The sequence below is a fragment of the Ciconia boyciana genome, chromosome 2 (genome assembly GCF_034638445.1).
Source record: "Ciconia boyciana chromosome 2, ASM3463844v1, whole genome shotgun sequence".
NCBI classification, from domain to species: domain Eukaryota; kingdom Metazoa; phylum Chordata; class Aves; order Ciconiiformes; family Ciconiidae; genus Ciconia; species Ciconia boyciana.
The window spans coordinates 8,008,258-8,026,997 of NC_132935.1; the positions used below are offsets into that span (position 1 = coordinate 8,008,258).

Here is an 18,740-nt window from a genome sequence, read left to right on the forward strand (position 1 = left end):
CGGGATGACAGTAGATTTCATCAGAACCTGGCGTGGGTGCTTTTATCACTTACTTCACATATGGAAAATCTCATCTATTTTTGCCAAAATTTCATGTGGAAGAACTGGGAAGGGGTGAGGAGGAGTAGAAGGGGAGAGGTGTGACAGCAGTGTCAGTCTGTCCCATTTCTGACATTTGAAAAAAAGAGATTTTCATTTCTCATTCTGTGCTTAGTTCTGACCAAAAGAAAAAAAAAAAAGATTAAAAAAATATATGTATTGTATACATGCAGTGTATTAAAAAAGGAAAGTCTGAATGAAGCTGTTGTGTTCTCAAAAAGTATTTCATTTTTCCTTGAACTTTTCATTCATGGAGATTATCAATATTTTTGTGAGGTTTCATTCTGACTTGGAACAAAACTGGACTTCAAAATTGTATTCCTTCCTGGAACAGAGTTCTTGTGGTCCCCCTTCTGCAGTGCCAAACCAGCATGAGTTCGGGAGGATGGCACTTCCAAGACCACAATTTCTGACTCCACATTTATGTGTTGGTCTCACCTTCTGAGTCAGAATGTTAATTTTAATACTTTTATGACCCCTAAGTATTTAATGGTCCAAATTAAGGGCATGTACATACAGATGTGGCATTTCTGTTATGCCAAAATCAGGTAAGACAGAGTCTGTCAGAAGTATGGATAACTAGAAAGCATCATGCTCACCGCTAAGTCTCCCCATTGCCACGTTGGCAAGCCTGGGGTCAGCAAGGAAACCAGGGGCACGTTAAGCTACGGGAAAGTGAATAAGGCACAGTTTAAGGCACAAGTAATGGGAGAAGCAGGCAGGCAGCCAAGAGGAATAACCTTGACTACTGAACAACAGGATGTGCGATGTCCTTTCATGTGGAACAAAAGGCAAACATGAGACTTTACCCGTGTTCTTTCTGCCTGAAAAACACCACTGATTACACACAGCAGAGGTGAAGTTAGAAGTCAAACACAAGCCCTCAGTCTTCTCTTTTACAGCCACAATCAGGCAACAGACAGAAGGGGATAAAAAATGCAAAATAGCCCAGTTGCAACGTAGAGCCTTGCTAGAGGGATCCTAAGTACAAAGAAGGGACTATAGGCACTTAGCAGTTTTCATGTCCTCTTGGGTGTTTGTGAAGGAATCACCAGAGGGAGAAACTATAAATCTGTGAATTACTGAGTCTCTGTGTGTTGACCCAGCATACCCCCAGACCCCCTCCCTTTTTTTTTTTTTTTGCAGGGGAGGTAGTGGTAGGGTTATTTGAAGTCAAACCCTGAGTAAAAACAGATATAAGCAAATCAAGAGATTCTAGCTGGGAACTGGCTAGGAAACACTCTCCAGAAAAGCGATGGGCTACAACACTGCGAGTCTTTCAGAGCCCTTCTCGACTGATCAGCAGCAGTCAGCTGCCCATGGTGAGACTCACAACACAAAACTGCACTAACCACAATAACCAATAGGCCAAACTGGATGTAGAAGGGATCTCGGTTCGGTTTTTCACTTGCCTGCTTACAGCACTGGACTGTGAGGTACCTTTAAACTTAGCTTCCAGCTGATGTCATTACTCTCTTGGTTATTCTGGATGCTTCTCTGTTTCTCTGAAACGTTTTGCTCAGAAACGTTATCTGAGGATCTGCTCCACTGAAGCATCTAAGTTCGGGGGGGTGGGAGGGAGGAGGAAAGCATTTCTGATGAATTTTCATTTCTGAATGGAAAGCTAAAAATAATTCCCAACTAGCTGTAATCAGAGCACAAGTATAAATCACATGTGATTCATGGTACCAGCATCCAGTGGGTGTTTCTCGGGAGGGATTGCTTCCCCAGGGCCCTGATTTCAATGTGACACTGATGTGTTTGGCTTCTCTCCCATTTCTGTAGAACATGAGGAAGACTTCAGCCCAAAGACTACAAATTCACCTGGGACGTAGACATCTGCAATCAAACTGAATTGTTTAAAATGGCTCCCTTCGTCCCCGTAGGAGTTCATTTTATTCTGATCTGTGGTAGGTAAGATACCTTGCCCTGTTTTGGCTAATATATGAAACTAATAATAAAGCTTTCACTTTTGTTCTCTTTCCCCTTAAATCTCTATGTGCTTTGAGCTGTTCTGGACTTGAGAAATGTCTGCTAATGCAGGCCCAGGAACATCTTCGTATCTGTACAGTTATCCAGAGATTTCTTTCCCTTTCCTTCCACATTTCACTGTGTGTCTAGGGTATTGTTCTACTTTCTCGGTTACCAATGACTAATTTAAATCGTCCCAATTTTCAACTCCCTTCTGGTAGCCTCCCCCACTGACCCCAGAGGAATTGCCTGAGACATTTCCCCTCCTTTCTTTCTCTCACTCTGTCTCCCTGCTCAATATCTAATAACTTATGTAAATTAATTCATCAGTATCAAAATAATGGGGGGGGAGAAGGAGGGTCTGACTGATTATGAAAAATATGTGAACAGCTCTGAGAAAACACTGTTTTCCTTTAAATCTTTATACCCCGCAATGCACCTCCTTAAAACTGCCTTAATCAAGACTCTGTTCACATTAGCCAGTCATACTTAAGCAATCTTAAGATAATAATTTTCAGGTGAACTACATTTTCCAGGCAGTAACCATAAGTCACTACTTGCAGTTCAAGCATAGCAGACCAATTCTAATCCTAAAACCTAAAATTATCTTCACGTATAAGAGCTGCTCCTTTAAATGGACACATTCCTTAAAATGACATCTTCCACAAGCCTCTTACATGTTTTATGTAGTAGTGTGAAAACAGAGATCGTTTGCTGATGAATCTTTGGTATTTATTTGCCAACTTTGAAGCCATGTAATTGCCAGAAAAGGGTTTTGCTGAGGGACCTGGGAGGCCACAATCCCTTTTGCCCACTGGCATCACTGCTATGACTGAGAATTTGTTCATTCAATTACACAAAGGTTGATCTATTTCACTGTCTCCTATGGTAGTTTTACGTCGTTCTGTATTCAATTTGTATGCTGCAGACATATTGGGCTTGATGAATGCAGGCAAGAATTTTATTTCATTATCTTAAAACCTTCAAATTACACATGCACAATAAATATTGACAGGGAAGTGAAATTAAGACTTTGCTGCATCTCACAGCAAGAGTTACAAATGGCAGAAGGGAGTGTGTAGGGGAGGTGTGACAAACACAGGAAGCCTTGTCTCTTTTACTGGTGCACTAAGTAGGGAGTGATACCTGCTAACCCCCCAGGAGTCATGCCCCGCATATAAAGCATGCTCTCCTTAGATCCATCTCCTAGATCCTCTAGGGAATGGGGGGACCTTTTATGTTTCTTCACTCATTAGCAGGGACCACGGAGTAATCTGCATAAATTGTCTTGCTCATAATTTGGTATTGTTTTGCTTTAATTGGTACTGGAAAATAGAAATAAGATCATAAGATAATTCAGCCTAGAAAAGACCTCAGGAACTCTGTAACCCTACTTCCTACTCAAAGCAGGGTCAGCTATGGGATCAGAGGAGGTTTATTGAGTCCAGCTTTGAAAACCTCCAAGGATGGAGAATGTACAAGCTCTCTGGACAACCTCTGCTTCCAAAAACTCACCTAGCATTGCATCTGAACTAGCTGGAGAAATTCAAATTTTTTGCAGCCTCCAGAAGTTACAAAAATACATTTGTCAAGTAACATTTTCTAGTTGAGGACTTTAAGCAAGTTGCAGTCTACAAACTGGCATTGTCTTCTAATGCTGGGTTTTCAAAAGCTGTGTTACTACAAACCCTGGTAAACCCACACTCCCTAATGTGTGTAAGGTCCTGTCTCAGAAGTCCTGCCATAATGCTGCAGCCACACTTGGCTCAATTTTACTGCATATTTCACAGTCAGGAAAACCGATGCGTAGAGAAGTTTGTGACTTGCACGTAGGCAGTGTAAAGTCACTAAAAAATATGGGAATTTCCATTTGCTGCCCTCAGTGCCATTCTCTACATTTTCTATGTGGCTGTCTAAGCAGACTTCAGTCCTAGTCTGCTCCTAACAGAGTGGACATATGCCATATGGGATCCACAGTTAACTCCTTAGCTACCACTTGCTTTTATTGCCTCATCTTTTCTACTGTAGCTATTGAAATTTACAATTAATTTATAGATCTTGTTCCTAAATCCTACCTGTTTTGATCATTTTTCCTACAAGATCATAATTCCCTGCTCTTCAAAGCTTTTCTTCAGTGTGTCATAGGCTGGTGTGAATCAGACCAACTCCAAGAAGCTGCCAGGGGCAGCATCAGGGTTTGCATTTTTATGTGCAGTTCTGAAATCTGGCAATTAAGATGCCAATAGACAAAGCCCTGCCTCTGGCAGCCCCCTCTGCCCTTCACAGCAAGACATCTGAGCTGCTCATCCATTAGGCTTCCTCATCACTGCAGCCATCAGCATTACATTTTATGGCAACTCATCGCCAACTTTACTTTCTTTAAAATTCTGCCCTGTAGTCCTGGAGCTGTTTGAAAAATAGTTTAGGTATTGATGAGTGGGATGAGGGTAAAGTAGGGCAGAGGGGGGAGGGAGGAAGGGGGCAGCGAACTGGCAGTGATAACCTCATCAGCTTTTCAAGATAAGTCATCTCCACTCATCACTCAGCGTCCCTAATCGCAGAGGAGCACCAAAGAAACTGCAGAATTTATCCACCAGAAATAACCCTTCCTTTGAATCCTTCACAGGACTACTACCCGTGTCCATGTAACACAGGTCTACATTAAGAGAATAGTTTTTCTCTGTGAGAAATTTTGATAATAAAATTTATTTCAGATTGATGCAAAATAAAGTAGATATTCTCACTGAAAGCAAATTTCCCTCTTCTCCAAAAACAGATTGCTTTGGGGTGATCCAAAAACTCCATTTTAGCCAGAAAATCAAAATGTTTTTATTTCAACATCTTTATTATGTGTCATAAATTATTTAAATTCACTTTTTTCTTTCAAAAATATCTCCTTTTGGAAATTTTGGTTCCAAAAAAGAGAGGAAATTGTGCCCTGATATCATTGTCATTTTATGAGTTTTCTCCAAAATGAAATTCTCATTAGCTTATCTAATTTCTATAAATATTTTATTTTATCTTAATGGAATCATATATTTCAAAGGAACATGATTCTACCCCATGTCTTCTGATTTTCACTGTACTAATTATAAAGATGTTTATTCTAGGCTATTATTAAAAGAACTTTGTGGGGTTTTGCTGTAACATTTTCACAGACCACTTAATGCCAGAAGCAGGTAACTATGATGGGGAAGGTCTTACTGACCACATTTGCCACTCCAGTTTCCTTATTATATTATTTGCATAAGAAAGGGAATACGAGCTGCTTTGATTTTGTAACAGGTATCCAAACCTTGCCTGAAGTAGGAAGTCTTAATTTGTGTGAAATCTTAGAGCCTTATTTCCCATACGGAGACATGCACAGCTCTGGCCACGTAGCTGTCGCCAGCGCCAACGGCAGCTCTGTGAATCACATAGACCCCCACAGTGAGCTGAGAACGAATTTTCCCCAAGCTGCCTCTTTGAAGTGCTGCTCGAGTACAGCCTTCACAGGCCACAAGCGAGCTGACATTTTGTGCAGCTCCTGTTTTGCAAGTGGGCTCAAAATAACAGTAAAGGAAGACCTCTGACCCTGACTGATATTGCATATAACTAGATATAGTTCTAAAAATGCAGCGTTTTTACTGGTGCAATTTGGGAGAAGGAGAGGGAAGCCAGAAACATTTAATTAAGAAAAGCATAGGTATTTTCTTACTACGTGATTTGCCATGTGAAACCACATGTGAAAGAACATTGCTTGTTTGGCTTGAGCTCTAGCCCTGAATCTGTTTGCTATAACATTTACTGTTAAATCACTACTGGATTATCTTCACTATTTAAAGAAAAGTTAAAATCCACATGCTTTATCTCAGGGTAATTAGTTTGAGGGCTGTGAGGTTGAACTTATTATGTTCGTCTCATAAAACTAGTGTCCTCTTCCAAATTTTCTCTTCTGTGTGTTGAAGCTCTTACTGTTACTAGCCAAAAATTACTTCCTCTCCACCCCCATTTCAGCACTGTTATATCCTCTTCAACCAAAACTAGCTAAAATAACTCTAATCACCTATTTTTACTGTTTGAGTTAAGGAGCATTCACAGGACTCATTTTGCTGGCACAGCTGAAGGGCTTGCAGAAAGGGAAAAGGAAAAGAGAGTTACAAATTCAGAGGGCAAAACAGCAGCTGAACATGCTAATATCATCAACTGGTGGAGGTGTTTGCAGACTGAGCATCAATGGCCTAAAATGACTGTTTCGTTTGGGGATATTTTTTTGTTGTTGTTGGGGTTTTGTTTTGGTTTTTACTGCAGGATTACTCCTAATTGTTAATACAATTGAGAAAGAAATTTAAGAAAGAAAACTAAGTCTTATGGATTTTTCATTCTCTATTGGGTTTCTGGAAGAAGCAGTTCATGGCAAACAAGGAAGACAAACTTGGAATCTCTGCTGCATCCTGCCTCCTATTGAAGAAGATTTGTGATTCTACATATAAAGAGAAATCCAGCAACTTGCCATGTGGCCCTGGAAGTTACATAAGCTAAACTTTCCACAGTTTAATGTCTAAAACTAATCCTTTAATCCATATTTAGGTTCCTGTAATGAACTCATCTTAAATGTTATCTGCAGGTGCTCAAACATACTGAAAAATTGATAAAGTATATACTTATTCTTAGTTAAGGCACCTGAATTTGAATTTTTGGCCATAATGACTTCTCCTTGGTGTTAATGAAGACTTTCATACATTGAAGGGCTCCTCTGATGTTTGTATAGAAATTTTAAATCATACTTTTCTGTGACTGCTGAACATTATGCTTCAAGCACCAAAAGAAGTCCAAAGTAGCAGGAAGCAAAGTCTAGCAAATTTTTTTCCTATTCTATGATAGGCAATTTTAGTCCATTTTTTTTTTTTTTTCTTGCAGTGTTTGGACGAGCCTCCCTCCTCCCGTTATCTCGGTATGGGGCTGGGTGATGCTTATGTTTAGCACAGAGAAAGACTTGCTCAAAGTCATGGAGGGGGAGCACAAGCCTTGTTTATACACAGATTCTGGCTGAACGAAAAGGAAAACAAGTTCATCCCAACTGTTAAGGTTTATGAATTTAACTCTTTGTTCTCTGCCCCTGGGATTACAGCTACAGGGAAAACATTTTCTTAGAAACCTAAGCCTTTCAACAAGCTCTGATTAGTTCAGAAGAAGAGGCAATAGATTCCCACCTCTCTAAGCTACTAATGGTCCAAAAGCTCTGGCCTCCTTTCCCCAGATGCCTCCATCTCCCTCTTCCCAAAGTTACTGGATTGTCTTCCTTCAATGGAGGAGTAACTGTGGGCTTTCAGCATTGCCTAGTAAGTGAAAGACAAAAGGGGAAACAGGACTGTAAAGCAGGAAACAAGGAGTAAAGGTGTGCTGATTTCTTTTATCAGACGTTTGCTCAAGGTTTCTTCCTTTAATTTGTATTACAGAGGCACCATCCTGATTAGCCTCATCAGGTAATGTAGGATGAATAACAACAGATTTGGTACTAATTTTCTGTGTCATGTTGCACAGGATTTGTCAGGTGGATTTTGGGGTAGGAAGGGTCAGGTAAAATTTTGGAGGCTGCACTCCTGAGTGCTGCCCATTATCTCTTTCCCCAGGGTCGAGCCATAGCACTAGCAGCTGAAGGACTGGCATGTCACAAGCTTTTGTCTCTGGAACAGGATTTCCCCAAGTGGCTGATAACAGGCTCAGTCTATTCCATGGAGGATGTATTCAGAGCCTGCCCTGATACATTTATTATAAACAAAAGCCAAAGAATGTTAAACTTTGTCTTTAACAAAATGCTATTCTGGTTATTCAGATAAAACAGGTTTGGCTTGGGGTTTTTTAGATGCAGAGCTGCCTTTGCTGTAGGAAATCTCACGTATTAAGGAAAGATCAATACCACAGCTAATGGCCTAAGGTATCAAAAAACCTCACTGGAGGAAATGAGAATGTTGTCTGGAAACCAGATGATGATAATCCTTAGGATAAATGGATTTAGAGATTTCCGAAGCCATTTTAATAAACAGAGGGCAGACTTAGGCAGTTATTTCAACAAGTTCCTTTACAAAAGAGAAAGAGATTGCCATGTTCCTGTTTGGTTTTAGTCTTGACATTGATAAGTCTCAGTGAATGTTTATTAACCTCTTAGATGCAGAACAGACTTTAAAAAAGCACCCTCTTCTTCCTCACAGAGAATCTTATACTGGTCATTTTGTCTTGCAAATGTTGTCCTTGCACATGCTGTTGACAGAGGTTAGCAGAGAGCCATCAGTTTCCCTGGGGTCAAGGAAAGACAGGTGGAAAACTTGTAAAGGACTCAAGGCAGAGCTCAGACAAGTACAACAAAGCAGAGATCACTTGATTCTGCTCTCAGTTTTGTGTCTGTGAACCAGAAGGCATCCAGAGAAGAGCAGTGTTCAGCGTAGCCAGTAGGACCATAAAAACAGCCCTACTACTGCCTAAGGCCAGAGGTCCATCTAGCCCACCTAGCCCCGTTCATCTTCTGCCTTGCTACCTCTGCAACCACCTCTTTTCCAAGCTGGTGATTGATAGTCTAGGTTGTCTCTTTTCCTGTGAAAGCTATTTCATTACTTAGTTCATAAGTGTTATATTTTCTAGTTGTACTGCTTCCTCTATGAGGATAAAAAACACATACAGCATCCAAGACCTGGAGCTCGTGGTATTTTTGTAGCCGCTTAGAAATATGCTCTGTGTTGTTCCCTATTCTTCCCCATATCTTTTTGACTGCTGCAGAGCACTGAGCTTATATGTTTCATTTTCTTCCTCTTTGGATAGAAGCATATGATCTACTTTACGGGACTTTAATGGGTTACAGTGTGTCAGCTAAATTCTCATAACTGACCGTGTGCAGACCCAGACCAACAAAAGGGTGAAACACATAAGTCTAAACCACCATAAGTGTCAAAGCAGTTTACCTTGCAGTCAGAGCAGGGTCAGCTATGCCCATTCAGCTGACTTGCAGTAACTCACCGAGCCATTGCAACACAAACACATTTGAGGGGATCTGTTTAAAAAATGGAAGGTCTGGTTTTCCTGTGGCAAGTATTGTGGGGTTGACTTACCCCCCACTGTGGTAAGCCTTTGATTCATTTCCGTTTCAGATATACAGAAATTCCCACCAGGATTCCAGCTCTGAACTGAACAACTCATGGTTCAACCAGCTCCATGCTATGACTCCCTCCTAGCCACCAACTTTCACCAGGTCTCCCTAGACATGCACAGGGAGCAAGACGCAGGTATGAAATTTATTTCTGGAAGTGCACCCTGCCCTGTGTCCACCATTCTTTCTGCTCCTATCATAGGCAAAAACATTGACATCCGGGAAAAATTGCAGTTAGGAAGCAGTCCACAGCTGGATCTTCAGTAGTGTCAGCGAGTACTTGGGAGAGGGCTGTATCGCAGGATTGCAGAAAGTCAGTTTAGAAGAGACCTCTGGAGGTTTCTAGTCCAACCTCGTGCTCAAAAAAAGTCCAGGAAGAGCAGGTTACTCCAGGCCTTGTTCAGTCGAGTTTTGAATATCTCAGAGGATGGAGATCCCACTGTATTTTTGGGACTGTATTTGACCACTCCCATAGTGAATTTCCCCTTACACTCAGATAGTATTTCTATGTTGCAAGTAGAATTTGTTTCCTTTTTCTTCTATTGCTGTGCATCTTTAAGAAGAGTTTGGCTATGTCTTCTCTACACACCCTCCCGTTACATAGTTAGATAGCCTTCCCTTCCTCAGGCTGAACAAACCCATTTCTCTCAGCCTATCCTGCCATGTCCTGTGCCCCAACCGCTGATCCACATGGTACCCCTCTGCTAGACTCACCCCAGTATGTCAAGGTCTTTTTTTGTGCCTGTGTCTGTGTCCATACTGGACTCCCAATGCTGTCTCGCAAGTGCCAAATAGAAGAGAATAACCCTTTCCCTTGACCTACTGGCTACTTTCTTGCTCTCTGTGCAGCTGGCTTTTGCTGCAAGGACACGTTGCAGGTTCACATGGAACTCATCATCCACCACACTTGCAGTTGTTTTCTGCATGTCCTGGTCTGTATGGATAGCTCTGGAAGGAGCAGCATCTTCTTGACACAGACACACTCTCATCCTGTAATTCCGTGAGTCTCAGGCAGGGAGCATGCAAGGAGGTGCCTGACTGCTGTCTACCCATGTGTATCCAAAAAATGGCACACCAACTACTCACACATTGAGGATGTCCTGGATTTTCTGCATGCCAGAGGCACTCTATGGTGTGTGCATACACCTACCCAGCCATGAAGCAGGGGAGAAGGCATCAATTTGCCCCCCCTTCACTTCCAGAAGAGGACACCTGGCCAACACAGCAGGAAATGGGCATTGATGAACCTGAGGACGTCTTTCAGAAAGACACGCAGCCTTGGGTGGGTGTCTGCTGAAGACTGGAGAAAAGAATCCACCACTCAAAGGACCACATACACTTCATATGAAGTCTGATACATAAAACTTTGATGGGTTTGGTTCCATGCCATCTTCAAAACACTTTGCATTTGTTTGTTTGTTTGTTCTTAAAGAAGTGACAAATTTAAAAGAAAAAGGGGGCTTATTGGATAACAGCAGTTTTCTCTGATTATAGCTCCGCAAAGGCACCCTAAGACTGACGAACTCAGTAAAAAAAAAAATAATCGCTGGGAAGCTGGCTTCTCAGACCTTGCCATTTTATTAAATCTTTTCTGGCCTTTGTCACCACTTTCCAATGAATTTTCGTTTTTTAACATGACAGAATGCTAAGAAAAATTTCCCTGAAGCTTTTTCTGTCCATTCTAAATATTTATCACTCAAAAACATGTGTCATTTTTAAAGAATGTTTGCCAGTCTTGATTAAGGGGAGAGGGCAAATAATCTTGGAATGGTCCTTCTAAGTTTATCCTTACAATCTTTCTTTTTCTATTCATTTTGTTTGAAAGAGTTGAGCCTCAGTACAATTGATTTCCCAGGTCCCTCGAGTGGGTTCCAATGTTGCTGACAACAGAAAAATTGCATGATTTGTTGACTGTATCCACAGAGCAGCAATCCTCACTCCATGCAGAAGTTTCACAATATCTTGCAACTTAAAGATGGTATTTTTTGCTCTCTGCTCATGCACTGGAAGGTTGAAAAGTTCAGTATTTAAAAAAAACAAAACAAAAAACAGCCTGTCCCCCCAAAGGGCTATATCTGTGGGAATGAGGGGATACAGAGTTGGGAAAGAGACAGCTGGGGCAATGTGTTGCAGATATGTGTTAGCTCGAGCTACACCCTTGTATTTACTTGCTGGACATGGTTCAGCACTGCCATTTTCCATGTATACTACATCCTGCTGCCCATGCGGTTACAGGGGCAGTAATAACCCATCCCTCTCTGTCCATAGGAGCTCGCTTTCATCAGCCACCTTTTCTCTCAAACAATTAACGTGATGTTAAACTCAGAGCAATTACACCTTGCCCTGCTTAGCTTCACATCTGTTTTCTCTAGTTGAGAGTTACAGAAAAGCCTTTGTGCCTGAAAGCTTGTCTGCTTTTTTCCCGGTGTCTCTGTTGGTCTAATAAATGGTATTACTTCTCTACACTAACTTTTTCTTTTGTACATCCTTAAAACTTTGTAGTTGTAAGAACACTATTACTACAATATGTTATTATGGCTATTGTATTTCTGACTGAGCTGTAAAATCAAGAATCTTATAGTCATTAAAAATCCCCCAATACTTCTCACAAAAATGGGAATGTTAGTCCAGATTTCCTGGTCCAGTGAGCACAATCTTTACATGCTATTTCGGCTGAATTGTAGCTCCCTTTACTTTCTGTTGTAACTGTGGGTTGTTAAACAGATGCCATGATTCCCCCGTTCCCCCAGGAGACTGAGCTGCAAATGAATTATAGATATAATACAAGCAGTCTTACACATGCATTACCCAAAGCATCTTACATGGGTCAGAATCATATAGTTATTGTCCTGTCAGATCTTTGGAATAAAAATCCATGGACTTTGTGGGACAATCCCAATGTATTGATTGCTATAAAGGAGACGGAGAATCTTTCACTGGACGTAAAATGATATCAAACTTCTGTGATTTACAATTAGCAAAACTTGAATGTTGCACAGAGAGCTTTTAATTGATTCTATCAATGTGCCTCTCTATGTGTGTACAATTATACACCAGATGTGCATATGCAAAGTGTTATGATGTATATATAGATTGTACATATGTGTGTGTCCATATATAATATCCTTGTTATGAATATCTGGCGGGACCATAAGAGACACCCCACACTGGGGGGGTCTGGCTGCTGGGTCTGGGGGCCAGCTCAGTGACAGCCCATGGCCCTGCCTGGCCATCTCGGGCTGTCTCTCACCCTGGATCCCCTCACTGTGCCTGGTCCTGACCCCGCACCCACAGTCTGACATCCTAGCCTGGACTTGGCCAATTCCCATCCCCAGGGAGGTGCTTGATGCTCGGGGCTGGGGCTTCCCCTGGCTGCTCCCCGAGCCTGCCCTGCTCCTGGCTGAGAGGTGGTGGTGAGATGGGTCCTGGCTGTGAGGTCCTGCTCTGCTGCCCCAGAAGGCCCCCCCATGGCCCTCAGCCCCAAAGAGCACCCAACCCACTCTGGACCCTGACACTGGGTCTATTAGGAAAATAGTAGAAATAGAAAATGGGTAGGAATAGAATAGAATAGAATACAATACAATACGATATGATACGATACGATACAATACAACAGAAAATTCTAAGTTCTCACATGGTAGGGGAAAAAGAGCAAGAGAGAGGAGATAGAGAGGGAGATAAGGGAGAAAGGGAGGAAGAAAGAGGCAACAGGGGAAGAGGGAAAGAAGGAGAGAAAAAAGGAGAGGAGAAAAAGAACTACAGAAACATGCAGTGTGAATGTCTTCTTATAACTACACTTAAGGGTAGACTCCTCCAAAAGAAGAAAAAAGGGGATGACAGTTAGGACTGAAGCTTGGACTCCATCCAGAAGCTGAATTGACTTTGTCAGTCCTGTCCTATTTTGACCTTTCCATTTTCCAAGGGTAATTAAACACACCAGCTTCAGTTTGGATCTTGCTTCAACTAGTGATTCACCTCCACTGAGAAGGTAAAGAGCTACACAGGAGAGGTCCAAACTGGCTGCCCAAAAAGCCATGTCCATATCGGTCTTATTTTATGTGAATATAATGCCACCAAGTAATTAGCAATAAAAATACTGTGCAAGAACTGTGTATGCCATTAAGATTGAGTAATTTGGTCTTTAACCCATCTAGCAGCTACTGCAAGATGCACTAAGTGACTGAAACCCATATATCTCATTATAATAAATATATTGTAGACCACATCTCAGCCCAAATCACCTTCTATGACATTGTTTCTAAAGACACTGACAGGCGACAGGGTGATTTTGGTGACTGGTAATTTGAAAGGAAATCCTCCACTGCCATGTTAAAATGAACCCATATCGATAACAACCAAGTGTTTTCAATTGATCCGTGACAAATGTCAACAGCGCAATAAACTGGTGAACCTGCTTCATTTTCTGTAGGTCAGAGGATGAAACACCACTTCTTCCCCACTTTGGGTGCCTATTCACCATTTTTCACACTCGGGCTGATGCCTACGTGTGAGAAAACTCTCACAGTGGACATCCTGCTATATTTGTTTTGTGGAGAGGCAGAAGACTTTGCTATTTAAGGCTGTAAATCTGGCATTTTCATAAGTGCTGAAATTCACACCTTCGCATTTCTTGCTAGATCCCTGCTATATAAGGTGAGCAAAAGTTAACCATGCTGCTGATATTTGCAGTAGTCCTTCATCTCACTCCTTTCAGGACTGTTCCCATGTACAGAAGTACCCTTCATCTCTGACGTCTGAAGCCAGCTTCTTATCCATTCTTATGTGGCTGTGAGTGACAAAGCATCAAAGAAAGCTTCCTAACTGTGAAATTTATTAGACAGGAGAGCAGAGTCCTCTGGGGGAAGTGTTGGAACAAAACTCCATCAGAGGAGGTTTTAGAGCTAAAGGGGATAAAAAGTTGTGGGGGAGATATAGTGTTAAATTACAGGACTGCAGTGAGAGGAATTGAGTGGGTACTTAAAACTACTTTTTCATTCCCCAAAATAGGGCAGGGAATGGGAAGAGCCTTCCCAACTTATCAAGTGGGGTCCTCTGCCATCATGCAATATGACTTTTTTCGTTAATTAATTGCATGCTCTATCTTTAAACCATTCAGGATTCTCTCCAGCCCCCCCAAGGAGGGAGGTGTCTGAGTAATTAAAGCATCTGGGTCACTCATTCAAGTACCTCTGCAGACATGAGTAGAAGGCCATGCTTGGTGCGCTTATAAATGGGTCACAATTATTCAGACAAGAGACTCAAAGGCAACATAAAGTGATGCTAGCCAAGCCATTTCCATTTGTGCAAATTTAACACACCTGATGCAACTGATCTCCTAGGAAAAAGTGAGGCTGTTTTCTTCAAAAGCAATAGATGGGTTTGTACAATTATAGCTCAGTCAAAGCCAACCCATGACCAGAAGACTATCCCAGAGTCTCACTATCCTCATGGATAAAAACTTCCTTCTACTTCTCAACCTAAATTTATTCATTCTCATTATTCTTTTGTTCTCTAGACAAAATTTTTCTTTAGCTGAAACCACTCTTGCTCTTCACTGGTGTGTAGTCCACTGCCCATTTATAGATTGCAGTCATGTTCTCTCATCCTTAATTGTGTTAAAATTAACAAGCCAAGCTGTCTTGGTGTAAGACAGGGACTTCCATTTCCCAGATCACTGTTAGGGAGAAAGTAATGAACAGGGAATGATTGTTCATTGTCTTCTTAAAAACAAGAATTAGTGACATTAGAGGAAATAACAAGGATCACTTTCTAAAGAAGCAAAAGGTGATGGTTTTCCTACATCTTGTGACTGCAGAAGTCCCTGCTGCCACAGTGATGCTGAAAGTTCACATTGGTTCAGAAGCAAACTGCAAGCAAAGTGAGCAAAAGAAGGTATGGGAGGAAATCCAGTAGAGGAAAAAGTCATCTGAAGATATTAAATGCAAAGATGACACCTCTTGCTCAGGAAGCCTTTAAATTGACATTTGCTGAAGACTGACAGTGTTTTGGAGAACTATTGCACATGCTTATACTGTCTTACACTCTTTGTTAAGCTTTTACTCTTGGTCACCATCAGACAAGCTATTGTACTGCATATGCCTTTAGTCTGATTCTTCATGGCTTTTCTTATCATAACTAATAGTTTTTCACTGAATCTGACCCAGTTTAAGCGGATGATTCTTGCAGAAGCATAACTAGCGTGGCAGTTATTCCATTCCATATCAGTATTCCAGATGAGTTTTCACAGAGACTAGTACAGGGCTATTAAATTCTTCACTCTTCCCCAATGCAAATATCTTCCCTGATACAACACAGGCTTATGTTTTGACTCATAGTTTTCCTGTGATCAGTCGCTATGTCTACCTCTTTCTCCTGCCAAGTCATGTCCCCAGCCATTGCAAAACTCCTTACTCGCCCAAAGCGTGTGACTGCTTTTTGAACGGCTGAATTTCATCCCACTGCTGCTTCTCCAGCACTTATGATCGTTTCAGTTTCCCTGTATGATATTTCAACCATCTTTGAACTGATCATACCTGCCACTTCTGTGTGATCATGGATGTTAGTTAGTTTGTATGACACTCTGGCAGTATCCTCATGAGGGCTAGTGTGGTGATGGCGTGTCACCATCACTCACACCCTCTGCCACCCTGCTCAGACTCAATGCAGGCAACAAGCAAAACTGTATTTCATTGGAAAATTATAATTAGTCAAAAGCAAAAGCCTGTGATGGCAACAATAAGGTTTCCTTGAAGAATATAGTAGGAGAAATTGCTCTGATCTGGGGAGTCCCAGTCCTTCTCCTGAGGATAAAGCTGGTGTTTGTAACCTAGGCTTCCTATTTCAGAAGGAAATCCTATTTTTGTCTGGGTTTTCCTCTGTATTTTTTGGGTGAAATTTTGCACATTGTTAATGTTGTCTTAGAGAAGGTCAATTGTTGGAACCTTAGATTTTCATAGAACACAAAACCCATTTCACACCTGAATTTACTACTTCCTAAACAAGTTGAAGCAGGATTTTTCATTACTGTACATATAAAGATGTCTTATAAAAAGCAAAGCAACTGTGGCTTATTTTATAGCATTTGTATTATTTTTAAAGCACCCTCTACCCACCCTTCCAGCTGATTTCCAATCTCCTATTTTTGAATCTATAACCCTAATAAAATTCTAACTTTCCCCACATTTTCCCATTGTGTCCTTCAAAACTATCATTAACCACATGTCTGAATTACTTTTTGTTCAAAAGAATTCATCAGAAAATGACAAGTTAAGCCTAATCAGTCAGCCTTTGTTCACTCAAAAGCCTCTGGCTGTTGTTAAGTAACATCCCTTGTCACACTTTAGATAGCCCAACAGGCTGGAAAAAAATAAAAAAATATAATTTTTATAGCTACAATGATAAACAAAATCTGCTCTAATGCTACTCTAATTGACTTCGGAGTCTAACACAACCCTTGGATTGACCTCTTTCTGTTATGTCAAACATAACAACCAGAGCAATTATTAAAGTACCAGCCCAGGCTTAAATCCACACACAGATTTCCAGCTGAACATTAAATAACATTTGGTCTTTGAAAAACTGGGTGCTACAGTCTTCAATCAGCTTCTGTCCCTCATCAGCTCTACAACACTGGGGAAATAAAGGACAAGAATTGGCTGGACACACAATGTTAGACAGGTGGAAAGCTGACCTATTCTTTTAAGGGCTATTGCCCTACTAGCCAGGGTATCAGCATTAAGACTTTAAAACCCATTATCACTCACAGGAGTTCAAAGACTTTTCTTTTATTCCCACAGAGATTTTTTACAGTGTGCTTTGCCTGCCATTTAAATGTTTTCACTCTGGATTTATTGCTTATTTTATCTGGTGTGCAGTGTTAGCTGCCGATTTTTGCAATTTGAGTTTCTTAGATTGTTAAAGCAGCCACAAACTGTTGTGCTATATGTTATCCCAGGGAATGTAAAATGTGTGATATTTCAGTAACGGTAGGATTGGTAGTAATGAGACCATACATTTAAAAAGAGTAGTATTAACTTTTAATCCTCATACAACCCTTTGAGGAAGATTCGCTAAACTGAAAAGCATCATCTCCTGTTTCAATGAGACATCTTAAATATTCGTTCTCTTCTGAAATCAATTTAAGAATTAAATATGTTAAAAGACCAAAATGCAAGTTCCATTACTAGCTGCTCCTTACAGCTATTGGCCCTGAGATAGACAGTCATGAGGGATTTGAGATTAGGGAAACATGCATGATCATTTCTTCTTTGCTTGCTACCACAGTTTGTTCATCCTGTAGCCTTGAAAGAGGCTCCTGACACACAACCACTGTTTGCTTTCTGTATCTCAGACTGGCTCAATCAGCTCACTCAAATATGAAAAGCTCTCCTAACAAGAGGCTTATTAAAGGCAAAGGTAGAAGACAGCACATGCGCAAGGATGGGGACAAAGTGGAATCCGACCTGCAGTGGCTGGAGATCCTTCAGTAGGGAAGGGCACCAGCCTGCATTGCAATGCCGTGTTTTCCCATGAGGCGTGAGCCCTTCACTCTTGGGTGTCTGGGAGTAACTGTGATTATGCAGGCAGTTGCTGAGGCCTCAGGCTCTCTCCAGCCACAGTGCGGCAGGCACTTCTGTGCCCCAGCAAAAGGTGTTAAGTACATAGCTCTAGTGTGTATGATAATGCCCTGTTGATTACAAGCACCTCCAAGGTAGTTCCTTTTTACATTGATCAGAGAGACTTTTTGAACCAGTGCAGCATTGCCTCCATTTCCTAAGCTTTTGAATGGCATCTCGTTCATGAAAATGAGTTCATCCATCTAGGCAAAATTTGCTGAAGACACAGATGGGTAGGCACACAAATGTGTCTATCCAGCAGCCATGGATGGTATGAAGTCTCATCTTCCCTGTGGGGTACTTCTCTATGCATGAAGCTTGTCAAAGACACAATTAACCCTCTTCATTGCATGACATGGTGCAGCCAAGACCTGAGGAAGGGGTCTGAGAGAAAATTCTGCTCTGCTCAATCCTGTGCTTTTGCAAGTGATCTGCCTTCAAATACACAAATTGCTGCTGCTGAGGTCAATTCTGTACACAGCTTTGGGCTGAATAGGGCTCAATAAATTGAGAGTTTTCCAGACTGTGTTGGGGTGTCAACGAGATGGAGAGAAGACTTGGAACAGGAATCCCATATTCCACAGAGAAAGACACATAGGCTTGGCCCCTCTGCTACAACTGCTGGAGATTTTTAAAACAGTTGATGTTTTGCTAAAACAAACAAACAAACAAAAAATAAGAAAGGAATATGCTTTTGAACTTTCTTATAGATGAGACAGAGAAAAAATATTGCATAGAGCATCACTATAACAGACCTTTGTAGGATTATTTTTTTCAAAGTATCTTCTTATTTGGAAATCTTCATTTATCAGTTCTGGATCTTTTTGTGGGAAAACAGGTGGGATGTGTGTGTGTCAGGGGGGGAAACAGGTGTTAACCTGTGACATGGAAAACTCACATTCAGATCTTCATTTTTGCCTGGGCCTCTTCTATCC

At 41.3% G+C, this 18,740-nt stretch overlaps 1 long non-coding RNA gene across 3 annotated transcripts in view; it reads left to right on the forward strand.

The window, feature by feature from the left end:
- Positions 1-1,873: 1,873 nt before the first annotated feature.
- LOC140646826 (uncharacterized) overlaps positions 1,874-18,740 on the forward strand; it is a 28,384-nt gene continuing 11,517 nt past the window's right edge. For all 3 annotated transcript variants that reach the window (XR_012040570.1, XR_012040571.1, XR_012040572.1), the window contains exons 1-2: positions 1,874-2,009; positions 9,192-9,326. This is a non-coding gene — a long non-coding RNA (uncharacterized lncRNA). The remainder of the gene's footprint in view (positions 2,010-9,191; positions 9,327-18,740) is intronic.